This window comes from Lissotriton vulgaris, unplaced genomic scaffold (genome assembly GCF_964263255.1).
Source record: "Lissotriton vulgaris unplaced genomic scaffold, aLisVul1.2 SCAFFOLD_384, whole genome shotgun sequence".
Lineage (NCBI taxonomy): Eukaryota > Metazoa > Chordata > Amphibia > Caudata > Salamandridae > Lissotriton > Lissotriton vulgaris.
The window spans coordinates 859,619-873,015 of record NW_028255135.1 but is presented as its reverse complement, the minus strand read 5'-3'; the positions used below and the strand labels follow the sequence as shown (position 1 = coordinate 873,015).

General features: G+C 49.0%; 1 protein-coding gene across 1 annotated transcript in view; it reads left to right on the top strand.

The window, feature by feature from the left end:
- LOC147659221 (solute carrier family 22 member 23-like) overlaps positions 1–13,397 on the top strand; it is a 655,822-nt gene that overhangs the window by 186,264 nt on the left and 456,161 nt on the right. The gene's annotated exons all lie outside the window — the stretch shown is intronic.

The window sequence follows — 13,397 nt, the reverse complement described above, 5'->3', positions numbered from 1 at the left end:
GCTGCAGCCGGAGAAAAACAACATAAATTATCTAGATATTTAGACACTTTAATATCATTCCAATTGGCGTTGGGTGGTAAACTCTGCTCTGCCGGCAGAGTTCAGAGTTTTGCCCACGCTGTGCTTTGCCTGGTGGAGCATGGAGTACCCAAAAAACGACACCAACCGCAGGGTAGTGTAGTTTTTCTCATATGCAACTCACCAATCTTAAGTTCTAGAATGTGAGTGAGAAAAAGGAGTGCTAGGACGAGTCTCCATGCAATTTCTCAACATGGGCGGTTGCAGCAAGTCGCTTCTGCTCACGATGAGAATGATGCCGCTCGCGTTGAGAAAGCTGTTGCTCAAGTAGAAAAGCTACTGAAGCGGCAGGAAAAAGCAGTGCCCTCTGGCGCATCACATGGTGCTGTTCGAGCTTTTACAGCAAGGGACAAGCACTCGTGGAACTCTCCAGAATGTAGTCTTTTTTAGATAACTCCACAATGAAACCCCGCAAGTACCACCCACCCCAATTCCAATAACGTGTGTGTGTGTGTGCGCCTCTTAAAGTTCAAGTTTAGGCAGCTGGATAAATAAATACGATTACAGCTAGTGGAGGGCAAGCCCTTTTTTGTCGAAGCAACACAACTAATGCCCAACCAAAATATGTACTTCTGGCTCCCAGCATGTGGGCGGAGCCAAAGTCCTTACCTAGTGATCCTCACATACTTGTTGGCTAAAGCTGTGCTGTCAAGCCAGACCATAACGAGAGGCTCAATACTTTTGCTTTTAGCTGCCTCTTCAAAAGAGCTGGGCCTTGTGCCTACCATCTCTTCACAAATGCTACTTTCTCGAATATACATGCTGCTGGAATTAGATATTTAACAACAAGGGGTGGTGATGGACAGAGTTTCTGAATTAAGCAGAATACTCTCACCCAGTCAAGAGATCAGGGCTAGATCCAACAGTTTTTTAGCTCACTGCATCATCCTAGTTCAGAACCGGCTATATGCAAATTAGTCTGTTCCTTTCCCAGTGCATGATGGGAACAGGGCAAACCAAACTACCAAGCCAATTCTTACACTGGGAAGGAAACAAGCTTCCGGGGACCGGTTTCTGGCATTTCAGCCGTCGTCGGCCCGGCTTGCTTGAATCCTGGTGGTGCAATGAGCAAGGGACTCATCTGAGTATACCCTTCCACGCTTAGGGTGGACAAAATATTTAACAAGGGGCGGTGATGGACAGAGTTTCTGAAATTAAGCAGAATACTCTCACCCAGTCAAGAGATCAGGGCTAGATCCAACAGCGTTTTTTAGCTCACTGCACCATCCCAGTTCAGAACCTGGCTATATGCAAATTAGTCTGTTCCTGTCCCAGTGCATGATGGGAACAGGGCAAACCAAACTAACAAGCCAATTCTTACACTGGGAAGGAAACAAGCTTTCCGGGGACCGGTTTCTGGCATTTCAGCTGTCGCCGGTAGCTTGTCTCCTTTCTGGTGAAGAATTGGCTTGGTAGTTTACTTTAAAGATAGTTTACTTTAAAGATACTTTAAAGATCCTGATTGTATAATTGTATGGCACTGAAGTTGCATTCAATAGTGCCTTGTACCTCCGCCGAGGCGCTGAAACGCAGTTGAGGACATGTAGCGCGCTGCGGATGAAAGTGTGCCCCTATGAGTAGTCTTTTCATGTCTGGCTGCATGAGGCCCAGAGTTGTGCTTTTATTGTGTTTTGTCCCTAAACCGATGCATGAATTTGAAATGAAGACGGAGGACACTTCAGCATTAAAAGCCAACCTATGGATGGAAATGTGAATGTTGTGTGGTATAGGGGGCCGGGTCATGTTTATGGGGTGCACACATACATCAGAGACAGCGCAAAAGTATTACAGAAGGGAGGTAACGGTTCCTACGTATGTGCATGGTGGGAAAGTGTCAGAAAAAGCATGTCTGTGCAGCTAGTGCTTATCTCTCCGGACAAGGCCAACTCTCTGCCAATGCACTTCAGCCATCATGTGCAGCACCCGGTCCCAGGCCTTTCGAGCATTTACCAGCTCAAAAGGCAGCTCACAGAAGGCTTTCTCAGAATGCGTTACTTACTCCGTACCGAGGCATGGCTTACACTTATGCAAAAAGCTTTGTGATTGTGAATATAACCTTCATCAAAAGTGAAGAAGAAATTACAATAAGCAAATGTAGAGAGACAAACGGGAGTGCAGTCACATATGAGGAATACAGCAATGGAGTCATGGGTGTGGGGAGATGGACACAGGCAGATGTAGATCATAGAGAGGAAACTTCAATAACTTTGGGGTTAGAAGGAGTGTATTGATAAGAGGGGGTAACAGAGGAAAGAAGGCGGGTATTTAAGTCAGGGCATTTATATAGGAATAAAGGGTCATGGAGGAGACTTGTGTATAGTTTAGGGAAATAAACAGATTACGCCACACAGCAGACAAGCATCAGCAAAGCCAAGATATCGGTCATTGGCTTCCAGCTGTTTGGCTTTGCTAATGCGTGCTGTGTTTTGCCATGTTTTTAGAAAATGTCCATTAAAGAAAGGCTAAAAGCAATATGTTTTCGGACTTAAAGGCCACAGATTGCCATCATTTTTACTGATCCAGAGGGTAACTACTTGTGTGTAGTACAGCCTCTCCTCTCTGCACTTCCTTTGCTGCTTATATTAACGTTTGTTCCACAAATATGTTTAAGAAACCCGGGAAAGAAGTTTGTCTGACTTCATAACTAGAACTTATCATAGGATTTTGGTTATTTTATGACCTGTTCTATCCCCCTCCTTGCACCACCCCTTGTTAGGGTGACCAGAATTCTGAAGTCAAAAACCGTGACATTTCCCAAAAATAGAACCAGGACTACAATTTTACTTTAACCCAGCGCGCAAAATGACAGTGCTACTTAGCAGGGAATTACAGAAGAGGCAGTAAGAACATACATAAAATGCAAATGTTAAAGCTAGTAGCATGCCTGTTATTTAGATTGCTTTCTTATAACAGCTGCCTACTATCCCTGCTTTGCAAAACATCAAAAGTTCCCTCCTACCGTTTTCAGCCGACCCTCTAGAAAAACCGGGATATAAGCTTAATTTCCTGAAAACTGCCGGGACAGCTGGCAAAAAATGGGACTGCCCAGGCAAATCCGGGACACCTGGTTACCCTACTCTAACCATTTACTCTTAGTTTTGCACCAGATTAATTGTGACAAACAGCTGTTTAGCGACGTGGAGGTGCTGAACCAATCAGTAGCATTGTCAAAAGTGTACTTTGGTAATCGCCCTTCCTTCGTAGTGATGCAGCATCTTATGCCAATAATAACTCTCTTGATATTCAAAAATGTATAGTTTATATTTTCCTTGCACTTCTTATCCATGTGTGCAATCACGTGAGGAGCGAGGGCAGAGTGACGACTGTGCAACCGCAGACTGACCATGCACTGAGAGTAGTGAGGGGTGCCCCGTCCCCTGCAGTCTGTGCGAGGGATGCCCACCTGCAGTCTGTGGAATGTGACAAATTGGGATACACTAATAACAAGCATTTGCAATGCAATAGGTCTCACATTTACACAAGTTTAAGCTATTGGTATTGTAATGACAATGCCTTTTATTTATGTTTTATAAACACACATAAATAAAAGGCATTGCCATTTACAATGACAATAGCTCAAACTCACGTAATTGCGAGACCTATTGCATTGCAAATGCTTGTTTTATTTATGTACTAGCAGCCCGTCCCGACCTTGTCCGTGAGCAATCGGCCAATGTCGGGGCAGGCGGGGGGGTCGGAGGAAGCCCATCAGCCCGGGCCCCCATCCGCCCTGTCCCCCAGCTGTCCTGACCCCCACCTTCCCTGACATTGTTCTCCGGAGGCTTACCTCACACAATTATGCCAGAGGCCCAGTGTTGCAGTGGTGGCCAGCAGCAGCGCCTGAGGCACTGGTGAGCTTTCTGGTAAGTGGGGCTCTGGCGCTCTGTTTGCAGGGAGGCGAGGATGAGCAGAGGTTGCAGGGATGAGAGTAGGAGTTCAGAGTATGGAGCGGGAGTCTGGAGCTTTAGCACAATTATGGGATGAACGGAGCAACATCTGGAAGCCCTGTTGCACTGTTCATCCCCTGTCCCTGCTGCTGTCCGATTATACACAGGCCACTTCATGCTCTTGGCGGAGGAGGGGTCATGCTCTCAGTGAGGGCCCATGTCCATTCTTTGGTGGGCATATACTCTGAGAAAGAGAGGCCCTGTTCTCCATGTCACACGGGAATGGGGGTTTTCAGGGAATGAGGTCGTGCTAATGGGGTCGTGGAATTTTACGGTTTGAATGAAAGGACCTGCCCAGTGTGTGTGATTGTATGCTATAAACTAGAAGACACACTCACAGGATGTGAGATTACATACTGTGAATGAGAAGGCCGGCCCAAAGTGCATGGGATTATATACTATGAATGAGTAGACACGCCAACAGTGTGTGGGATTATATGCTATGAATGAGAAGGCCGGCCCATGGTGCTTCTGGATTTAGAAGCTGTATTTTACACTGCCCACCACCACCAACCGCTAGTAGAAAGATTCATTAATCTCAGATGGTGCTCTAAAATGTATTGTTTCTTATTTAAGAGACCAAGTGTAATTTACCTGCTACCTTTCACATTTGTTCCTCAGACAGTGGCATTCCCCAGGGGTCTAACACACCCCCTCTAATATTCAACATCTACCTAATGCCCCTACCAAATCCGATTAAAACACTGAACCTCGCCTTTTTCAAATATGCGAATCATTCTAAAAATGGATGTCCCGGAAGGCATCTAAAACTCAAAATATGATAACTGGCTTCATGCCATAAACAAGTGGATGGTGAGTGACCACCTAAACTCAACACCTCAGAGACAGAAATCATGACCTGCGGACAATAGCAAAAATGCCAACCTACCTCCATATGGCGCAAGGAACTCCAGGCCTCTCCAACAACATGAGGTGAAGTCTGAACCATGGGGGTAACCATCGATTCAGACCTATAATTGATTCTACATATCAACAATGTCAAAATTGAGCACCGTCTACACGATAAACACTGAATTGCATCATCCCTTATTTGGATACCAACAAAAACTACAAGCCAACCTCCCACTCACAATCTATAAGGCTACACCACAGCCATCAGGCACCCAGATTCATATTATGCAAAATAACAGCGAATCCAAAATACTACCCAAAGACTCCTTCGCCCAGGAAAATGCATGACTCCAGTCCTGCAATCACTCCACTGACTCCCTATAGCTAGAAGGACAATTTTCAAGGCATTCTGTATTGTCCACAGAGAATGGCAAAGGAATTAGACCACTATGCTTCCAAGTTAAACTCCAGCAATACAAGGAGAACAGGGCACTGCGTTCCAGGCTTGCACCACCTTACCATAAGAAATATGTAAGAGGAACTGCGTTCTCACTACATTGTTCCAAATTGTAGAACTCACTACCAGGCATGATTGGAAGAATTCAGGAACCTATACACTCCATAAAACAGTTGAAAATATGGTTATTTGCAAGTTAACTACATCGTCCCACACCATGCAGTTAAACCAAGAAAGATTATAGCAGCGTCAAGGTAAATATGCAGTTTATAACCCAACCAGCACACTACTTTCTAAATCCAGGTAAGCTAAGAAGGGCTGACCTTTTGTGTATTATACAGGAATGACATTTCATATGTAACCCTTCTGGCTTCACTGATGCCATAACACTCGGCAGTCAGCTATAATTTAATCCGCTTACACTCTCATAAGGCATATATGATACAAGTCTTGTCCATCACCCAGTACTATACCAGCCAATACACCAACCGAACAGACATGGAATAACTGAAGAGATCGGTCACATACTGCTAGCCAACCAGAGTGGTCTAATCTAGTCCACCACTGCAGATGCCAACTAGCTCCTGACAGAATGGTCTTTGGGAGATGAAAAGAAGCAGTCAGACATGAGGAGATTGAAATAAAGATCTTATTCACTATTTTTCTCTCCAGCCATGTCTGTTGAGTATCAAAAACGTTACTCAAAATCAATAGTGAATGGATCGCTTGACCTGAGTAACCAGGGTTTGCAATGTGTTCAAATAAAAACCCTCTTTCGCGCATATAGGTCAGCGGCGGTATATCTTGGTTCTCCGCCAAGTTTAAAAACGTGACAGCATTGTCATTGGGCTTATTTTTCGTATGCTTACCTCTGTCCTGAGGATGAACCACTGGTTATTGCAGTAGTGATCAGAAACAAGTGATTTTATAGTGCTCTGGAGAAGTGGATTAAAAGGCCTCATATGTCCTAGACCGTATTTTTATTTTTTTATTTTTTTGGTAGACCTTTATTGCACATTATTCATATACACAGCGGTGTGCCTACAACCCACTTGCAGGGCCGGCCGCAATCAGTGTACCAAATAATATTTACCAGCTTAACAACTAATCTCCTCGGTTCAGGCACTTGTACAGATAATGCATAGCTCATGTAGGCATAACAGATGATCTAATTGCAATGGTCAAAGCACACCGGTGATTCCGGCCGTACAGCCCTTATGTGATCTCTGACTTTGTTTCTGCAAAACTTGAAAAATAGACAAACGACAACCAACCCCAACTCCCCTCCAACCCTCCCGATCCTGGTCTTAGTGAGTATTTCAAGTCCGACATGTACAGTGTCCAAGAGTTAGGCGGCGCAGCGTCTGACAGAAACCACATCAATTGGTAGGCACCGCTACACGGTCTCTTTTGTTATACACAAACCACAGCGAGACTACATAAGGTGGATAGGTCACATCGTCGTCCCAGATCATAGTGAGGATCCCATAGAGCCCCATAGCTCATGCACAGCACACATTACACTCGTCTCTCCCGCTTTCGAGTGACACTCAAGCAGACTCCTGGTCTCCCCCTGACAATTCAGAGGACGTACTCCTTTCACTATCAGAATCCGCCATAGACAACATATAGAGTGTAAACGGAGCCCACACGTCCTGCGTGCGAGACTTTTCTGGCAGCCCTTCATAATAACAGTGCAGCTGGTCCCTGCAGTATGCCATGTCCTTCAGCCACAGTTGCACATCAGGTGCCCTCCTACCTCCCCATCCTATAGCAACCCTCCTCTTAGCCAATTGTAGCGCTTGTACCACCAGCCGTCGTGATTGCGCTGATACTCCAGAAGCAATACCCAAAAGGCAGAGGCGCACATCAAACTTAACTTCATTTGATGTCATGGCAGTGAGCCTCTCAGTCACCGCCCTCCAGAAGTCATACATACGCGGACATCCCCAGGCCAGGTGTACAAAGTCGGCATCGTCAGCACCACACCGGACACATTGAGCAGCAGCACGAAGGCCATATCGAACTAACTGAACCGGCGTGTAATACCACTGATGTAGAAATTTATAATGCAGAAGGCGGAAGTTGCCATTTATCACATACCCTCCAGTCATGTTACAACATTCATTCCATTCGTCATCACTCAGAGGTTCTGGTAGGCTCCTATCCCATCGTGCTCTAGCCAGTACCGCCCCCCCCCCTCCCTCATCCTCCTGCGCAGCTTTATATAGTTTAGAGAGCAATTTAGTCCTGTCTTTAGCCGTGTAAAGAAGTTGTAGTGCCCCGAGTGTTAACGGCTCTGCCGGATACGTTGGATACAAATCCCTTATCGCTGCCCGTAGCCGTGCGTAGATAAAGGTAGCCATACCTGTGTTAGATGAGCGAGCTGTCATGGCCCGCAAGGAGAGAAACGACGCCCCTGGAAAGAGGTCCCCCATTGTCTGTAATCCAGCTTCCTTCAGGACTTGCAACCCTCCAATCTCGCTGGATACTGAAACATCTGAGTGGTAGAGTAGCGGCATAGCCGGTGGATTTAATGACAACCTGGCAGCCAGTCTACCGAGGTCCTCCCAAGCGGTCACCGTGATTCGCACAGTATCAATCTCCCCCTTCTCGAATACCGAATGTTTATTAACAATCATGGCTCTCAGCGGATATGGCAACACCGCACTCGCCTCAAGTGCCACATGCGGGGTATACGGTGGAGCATTCATCCAGTAACTCGCGAAATGCGCTTGTGCGCAGATATAATAGAGCTTCATGTCCGGCAGGGCGAATCCCCCCAGTGCATACGGCTTGGTCATTACCTCCCAGGTCACACGTGGTTTCTTGCCGGCCCAGGTGAGAGATATCAAGAGTGACCTCAGTCTAGCAAAGAAATGCGATTTCAACGGGACAGGAATGTTCACAAAAAGATAAAGAAATTTCGGCAGCACTACCATTTTAATTAAGGATATTCGATCAGCCAGTGTCAGAGGGAGACGAGTCCATCGCGCCACCTGATCTTCCAACTTAGAGATGGAAACACCATAGTTAGCCCGTATGACTTCCTGACAATCCCTATGTACCCAGATGCCTAGATATCGAACCGACTGTCGCCCATTCCAGAGGGAACTCCAGTGGGATCTGGTGAGTTGCGTCTGTGAGCGGTAACACTATAGATTTGTCCCAATTTATGGTTAGTCCTGAGTGTCGACCAAACCTTATGAATTCGCGAGTATATTTTCCAGATGGAGTACCGGGTCTCTGACATACAGGACCATGTCATCTGCATACATTGACACAGCCAAAGATCTGAGAGGGAACTTCAATGCCGCTTCCGCATACCTCTGCCGCAAAATACAGGCCAAAGGCTCCATCATGATGGCAAACAGTAACGGTGATAGAGGGCAGCCCTGCCTCGTACCCCTCTGTATTGGAAATGAGGAAGACACGAGCCCGTTAACCCTGACTCGCCGTGGGCGCAGTGTACAAGAGTGCAATAAGTGACGTGAAAAAGAACGGCACCCCCATCCGGTGTAGGACAGCCATCATACTTCCATGCCACCGAATCGAAGGCCTTGGCCACGTCGAGGAGGACTGCGGCTGCAGCCAGTTCTGGTTTAAGCAGGTGTAGTACTGCAAACAGTGCCCTCAAATTGTGTGTAGTGGATCTAAGGGGGATGAATCCCGATTGATCCGGCAGCACCATGACCGGTAGGAGTAGACGCAATCTCGTGGCTAACACCTTGGCAATGATTTTAACGTCGGTGTTCATGAGTGAAAGGGGACGATACGAATCGCACTTATTCGGCGGCTTCCCTGGTTTGGGCAGTGCCACCAACAGCGCCTCTCTCATAGTCGCCGGAAGTCGTCCGCACTCAAACGCTTCCTCCAAGACCTGTGCCAGTTGCGGAATCAGCAAATCTGCATAAGTTTTATAGAATTCGGAGGTCAGACCATCCGTACCAGCCGCCTTTCCATTCGGGAGTGCAGCTATTGCGTCCCTAAATTCCGCCTCCGTGATATGATGCATTAGGAAGTCCTGCTGACCCCTAGAGAGCCATACCAAGGCAACGCCCTCCAAGTACTGATTCACTTCCTCCTCGTCCGCCGTGTCCCTGTGCTCATAAAGTTGTGCATAATGTTTCGAGAAGCAGGCTAAAATACCCTCTGTGTTAGTCACCACGTCCCCCTGATCTTCAATTTCTTGCACTGTACAGTGGCGTGCCCAAGGGTCCCTGATTCGATCCGCAAGCCCCTTCCCTGGCTTACCTCCTTCACCATAATACCTAGATGTAGCACGTTTGGAAAGGAATTTTACCTCCTGCTCTGCCAATTCGTTATATTCAGTGATTTTTGATCGAATGTCTGCCAGTATAGTGCCCTCCGCACCCCCTCCAGTCGCCGCTCCAGTGACAACAACTCTCTCTCCAACCTGGCCATGGAGTCCCTGATGGACGTGAGCACCCCTGACCGTAGACCAGTACACGCTCCTCTCCCTGTCACCTTGAAGGCCTCCCACACCGTACTCCTACTGTCAACAGACCCCACATTTTTCTCAAAACTCTTCAATTATCTGTCTCAGACGCCGCTCAGACAACACCTGATCTGTCAGCACCCCAGAAGAGTCGCCAGGTGAAAGGGGCGGGGGCATGCGTTGGGAGCTGCAGCACCAGGGTAACTGGTGCATGGTCAGAAATAGTACGAGGCAGATGTTCAACACGTACCACCCAACCACCAACATCACAAGTAGTTAGCCAGAAATCTAGTCTCGACCATGTATCATGTGCCGACGTGTAGCAAGTACCCTCTCTCTTGGTCGGATTACGCAATCTCCACACATCCAGCAGGTGTAGCCCACTCATACCCCCATTCACCGCATCCGCCGATTTCTTGCGCACAGTAGGTCTGTCTTGTTTCTTGTCCAAATCTGAGTCCAGCGTGACATTCCAATCCCCCCCACAAATGACAGCCGATGGTGCAAGCAGATAAAGTTTGTTCCAGAGTGTTACATAGAAATCAGGATCATCGACATTTGGACCATAGACATTGAGAAGAGTGATCAGCGTACCACACAGTTTACCCTGCACAATGACATATCTACCATCCTGGTCAACCTCTGCATGTGTCACTTCGAAGGGAATATTTCGCTTTATTAGAATCATCACCCCCCGTGCGTAGGAAGAGTACTTCGTGGCCAGTCGTACCCCCGCCCATTGTTTGCCCACCATGTCAGCCGCCTTGCCCTGAAGGTGTGTTTCCTGAAGAAACACCACCTGTGCACCATGCCTATTTAAAAAAGCAAGCATTTGTCTAGTCTTTTGTGGCTTATTGAGACCCCGCACGTTCCAGGTAACACACGTGATTTTACCCCCCCTGTCCATGTCGCCAATCCTTCAAGCCTCCCATGAGCCAATATTCCTGCCCCTGCTCCCACCTCAAAGACCAACCCACCGCAGCCCCCAACCCGGAGGCGACATGAATTCCTCTGTAACAAGGGTCGAACCTCAACCTGAAGTTCCGAACACATTTCATCAGCAGCTCAAACCTCACATCCCGGACCAGGACAAAGAACAAACTCCCAACAACCCCCAAAATCCCATCCCCCATCCCACCACCCACTTCAGCGTTCCCAATTTGCCAAAGCCATCCCATATCCATCCCCTCCACAAACCCCAACAATTCAAACAGCAGTGTGTGGGGATCTCCCATGTTGGGGGGCGTAGCGGCACACTACTCCCGCCAGGAATTGACGAGAGTGTAGACCATGCTCAATAGTGACACCCCAAACCCTGCATCCCTGATCTCGTGATCATGACATCAAGTAATGAACAATCAAACAGTAGTACATTGCCAGGAGCGCCCCTTGACGTGATTATGACCAATATAGTGATACATGCGTAGCTGAAAGCGCCACGAACGTATAGTGCAGCACTAGCGCGATTTCCTCCAAATCTAACAAACCCCAGCCATGCCCTCCACTGTGCTCACGGGGGCAATAGTCCAGCCAGTAGCAATTCCGAATCAGGCACAGATACCCCACCTGCCAGTGTGACCCCCCCTCCACAGCATACATGGTATTAGTGCAAGGCAATACAGGCACCAGTGGGCCTCATGATCCGGTAATGTCAGCCAACCGAAGAACAGTGCAAGAGATAGCGCGGCGCTCCAGGGCAGCGCCCCTGCCGCAGTCAGCAACACCTATCAGTTCAGGCGACCTCGTCTTGCCTCTCTTCTGCATCTCCCCGACGCCCGTTCGGCTCTTTAGCCCGCTTTTTCAGTTTTTTGGCGTAGTCCATGGCCGCCTTGGGGGAAGAAAAAATCTTATTGTCCGAAGGAGGTCCGATCCGAAGGCGTGCAGGATATAACATGGCGTACGCCACGTCCTCCGCTCTCAGCATCTGTTTCACCGTGGCAAATTCTTTACGAGCTGTCTGTACCGCCATGGTGAAGTCAAGATAGAACTCAAGTTTGTTACCCTGGTATTCAATGGAGCCCTTTTCCCTTGCAAGACGAAGAATAGTGTCCCGGTCCCTATAGTTCAGTATTCTGGCCACGATTGGTCGTGGCGGCGCCCCAGGCGAAGGTCGTTTGGCCAGGGAGCGGTGGGCACGTTCCACTATAAAGACACGGGAAAGTTGATCAGCCCCAAATATGTCAATGAGCATTCGTTCCATGTAGTCCTCCATGCGGCAAACATTAGTTGATTCCCGTGACCCTTACATTGTTCCTTCTGGACCTCCCTTCCAACTCCTCGTTCTTCGCTTGTATGACCGCTAACACCCTCTCCATACTAAATACTTTAGAGGAGACTGTGGCTAGTCCATCCTCCGTGGCAGATACTCTCTGTTCTACCTCCCCCATGCGCTCGTTTTGGCGGTCAAATTGCGTCGCCATTTGGTCGAGGCGGTGATTGACTGATTCCATGGTGCCTTCAATGGATTGCAGGGTCTTTTGCATGGCCACCAACGTAGATTCCAAATTCGGGGCACCCCCCACAGCCCCCCCCTGGTCAGAGTCAGTGGGTGCCTGGGAGGACATGTGCGCAGTTTTTTTGCCTCAAATGTGATTTTAGGTTGGTTCCTCTCCGGCCTGCCCATGGCGATGAACAGTACAGCCCAGGTAAAGGCGCAGACCTGTAGGGCAGTTACACCAGGCGATGCTCTCAGAGTAGTACTAGAGCATATATTAGCTGTCTCACGCCAGTTCCAGCCCTCCGCAGTGCTCCTAAATACAGCACCAGCAGTTCCTCCGCACTCGGCGGGAAAAAAACGACCCTGGGCAATCTCAAGCGCTCTCTCAGCTCCCCGTCAGAACAGCGAGTCGGTTTGCACAAATAGTTATAAATTCAAGGCATCAGTATCAGAAGCGCTGAGCTTCCTTCTTTCCAGCTCCCTTATCTGAGTCCGTGGCCGCTGGGCATATATTACTATCGGGGTCGATTTGCACTGAGCCCAGGGAGCAGCACCATAAAATGGCGGGCGGGCTGAAGGCCACCAGGCATGCAGTAAAAGTAGGCACCGCAGCAGTGTCAACGATCTGGGCTACACCTCAATACTGCCCAGGGCGAATGTCCGCTCCTCCCTCAACGCAGCCTCGCTGCATCGCCTCGCTGTGGACCCCCTCGCCCTGCCCCCGCCAGCCTCAGCTCGCGTGGCGCGGCCCAGCCAGGCCCGGCGCCACCTCCGCAGCCCCGGACTTGCGTAGCGCCCCGCCCCACTCACCAACACCAGCAGGGCCGGGTCCGGGCCGCTCTCTGCTTCGGCGCCGCTCCAGGGAGATGCCGCCGCAGACTCCGCCGTCGCTTCGACTCCACAGGTCCCGGTCCCAGCGCCTACAGGGCAGCACTCGCAGGGATCAGCTGAGATCTCAGCCCGGACAGCAGCGGGCTAGCCCTTCCACAAGGCGCGGAGGCTCCGCCAGCAGGATCCCGGTCCAGAGTGATTCCGCCCCAGGAGCGTTCAGCGCAGCCTCGGATGTCGGGGAAAAAAAGGTTCCAGCGAGCCCCCGATGTCAGCGGGGCTCTCTCCACCTAAGGACAGGGCGCAGGTATGAGATATTGTAGGATTAATGGGCGAATT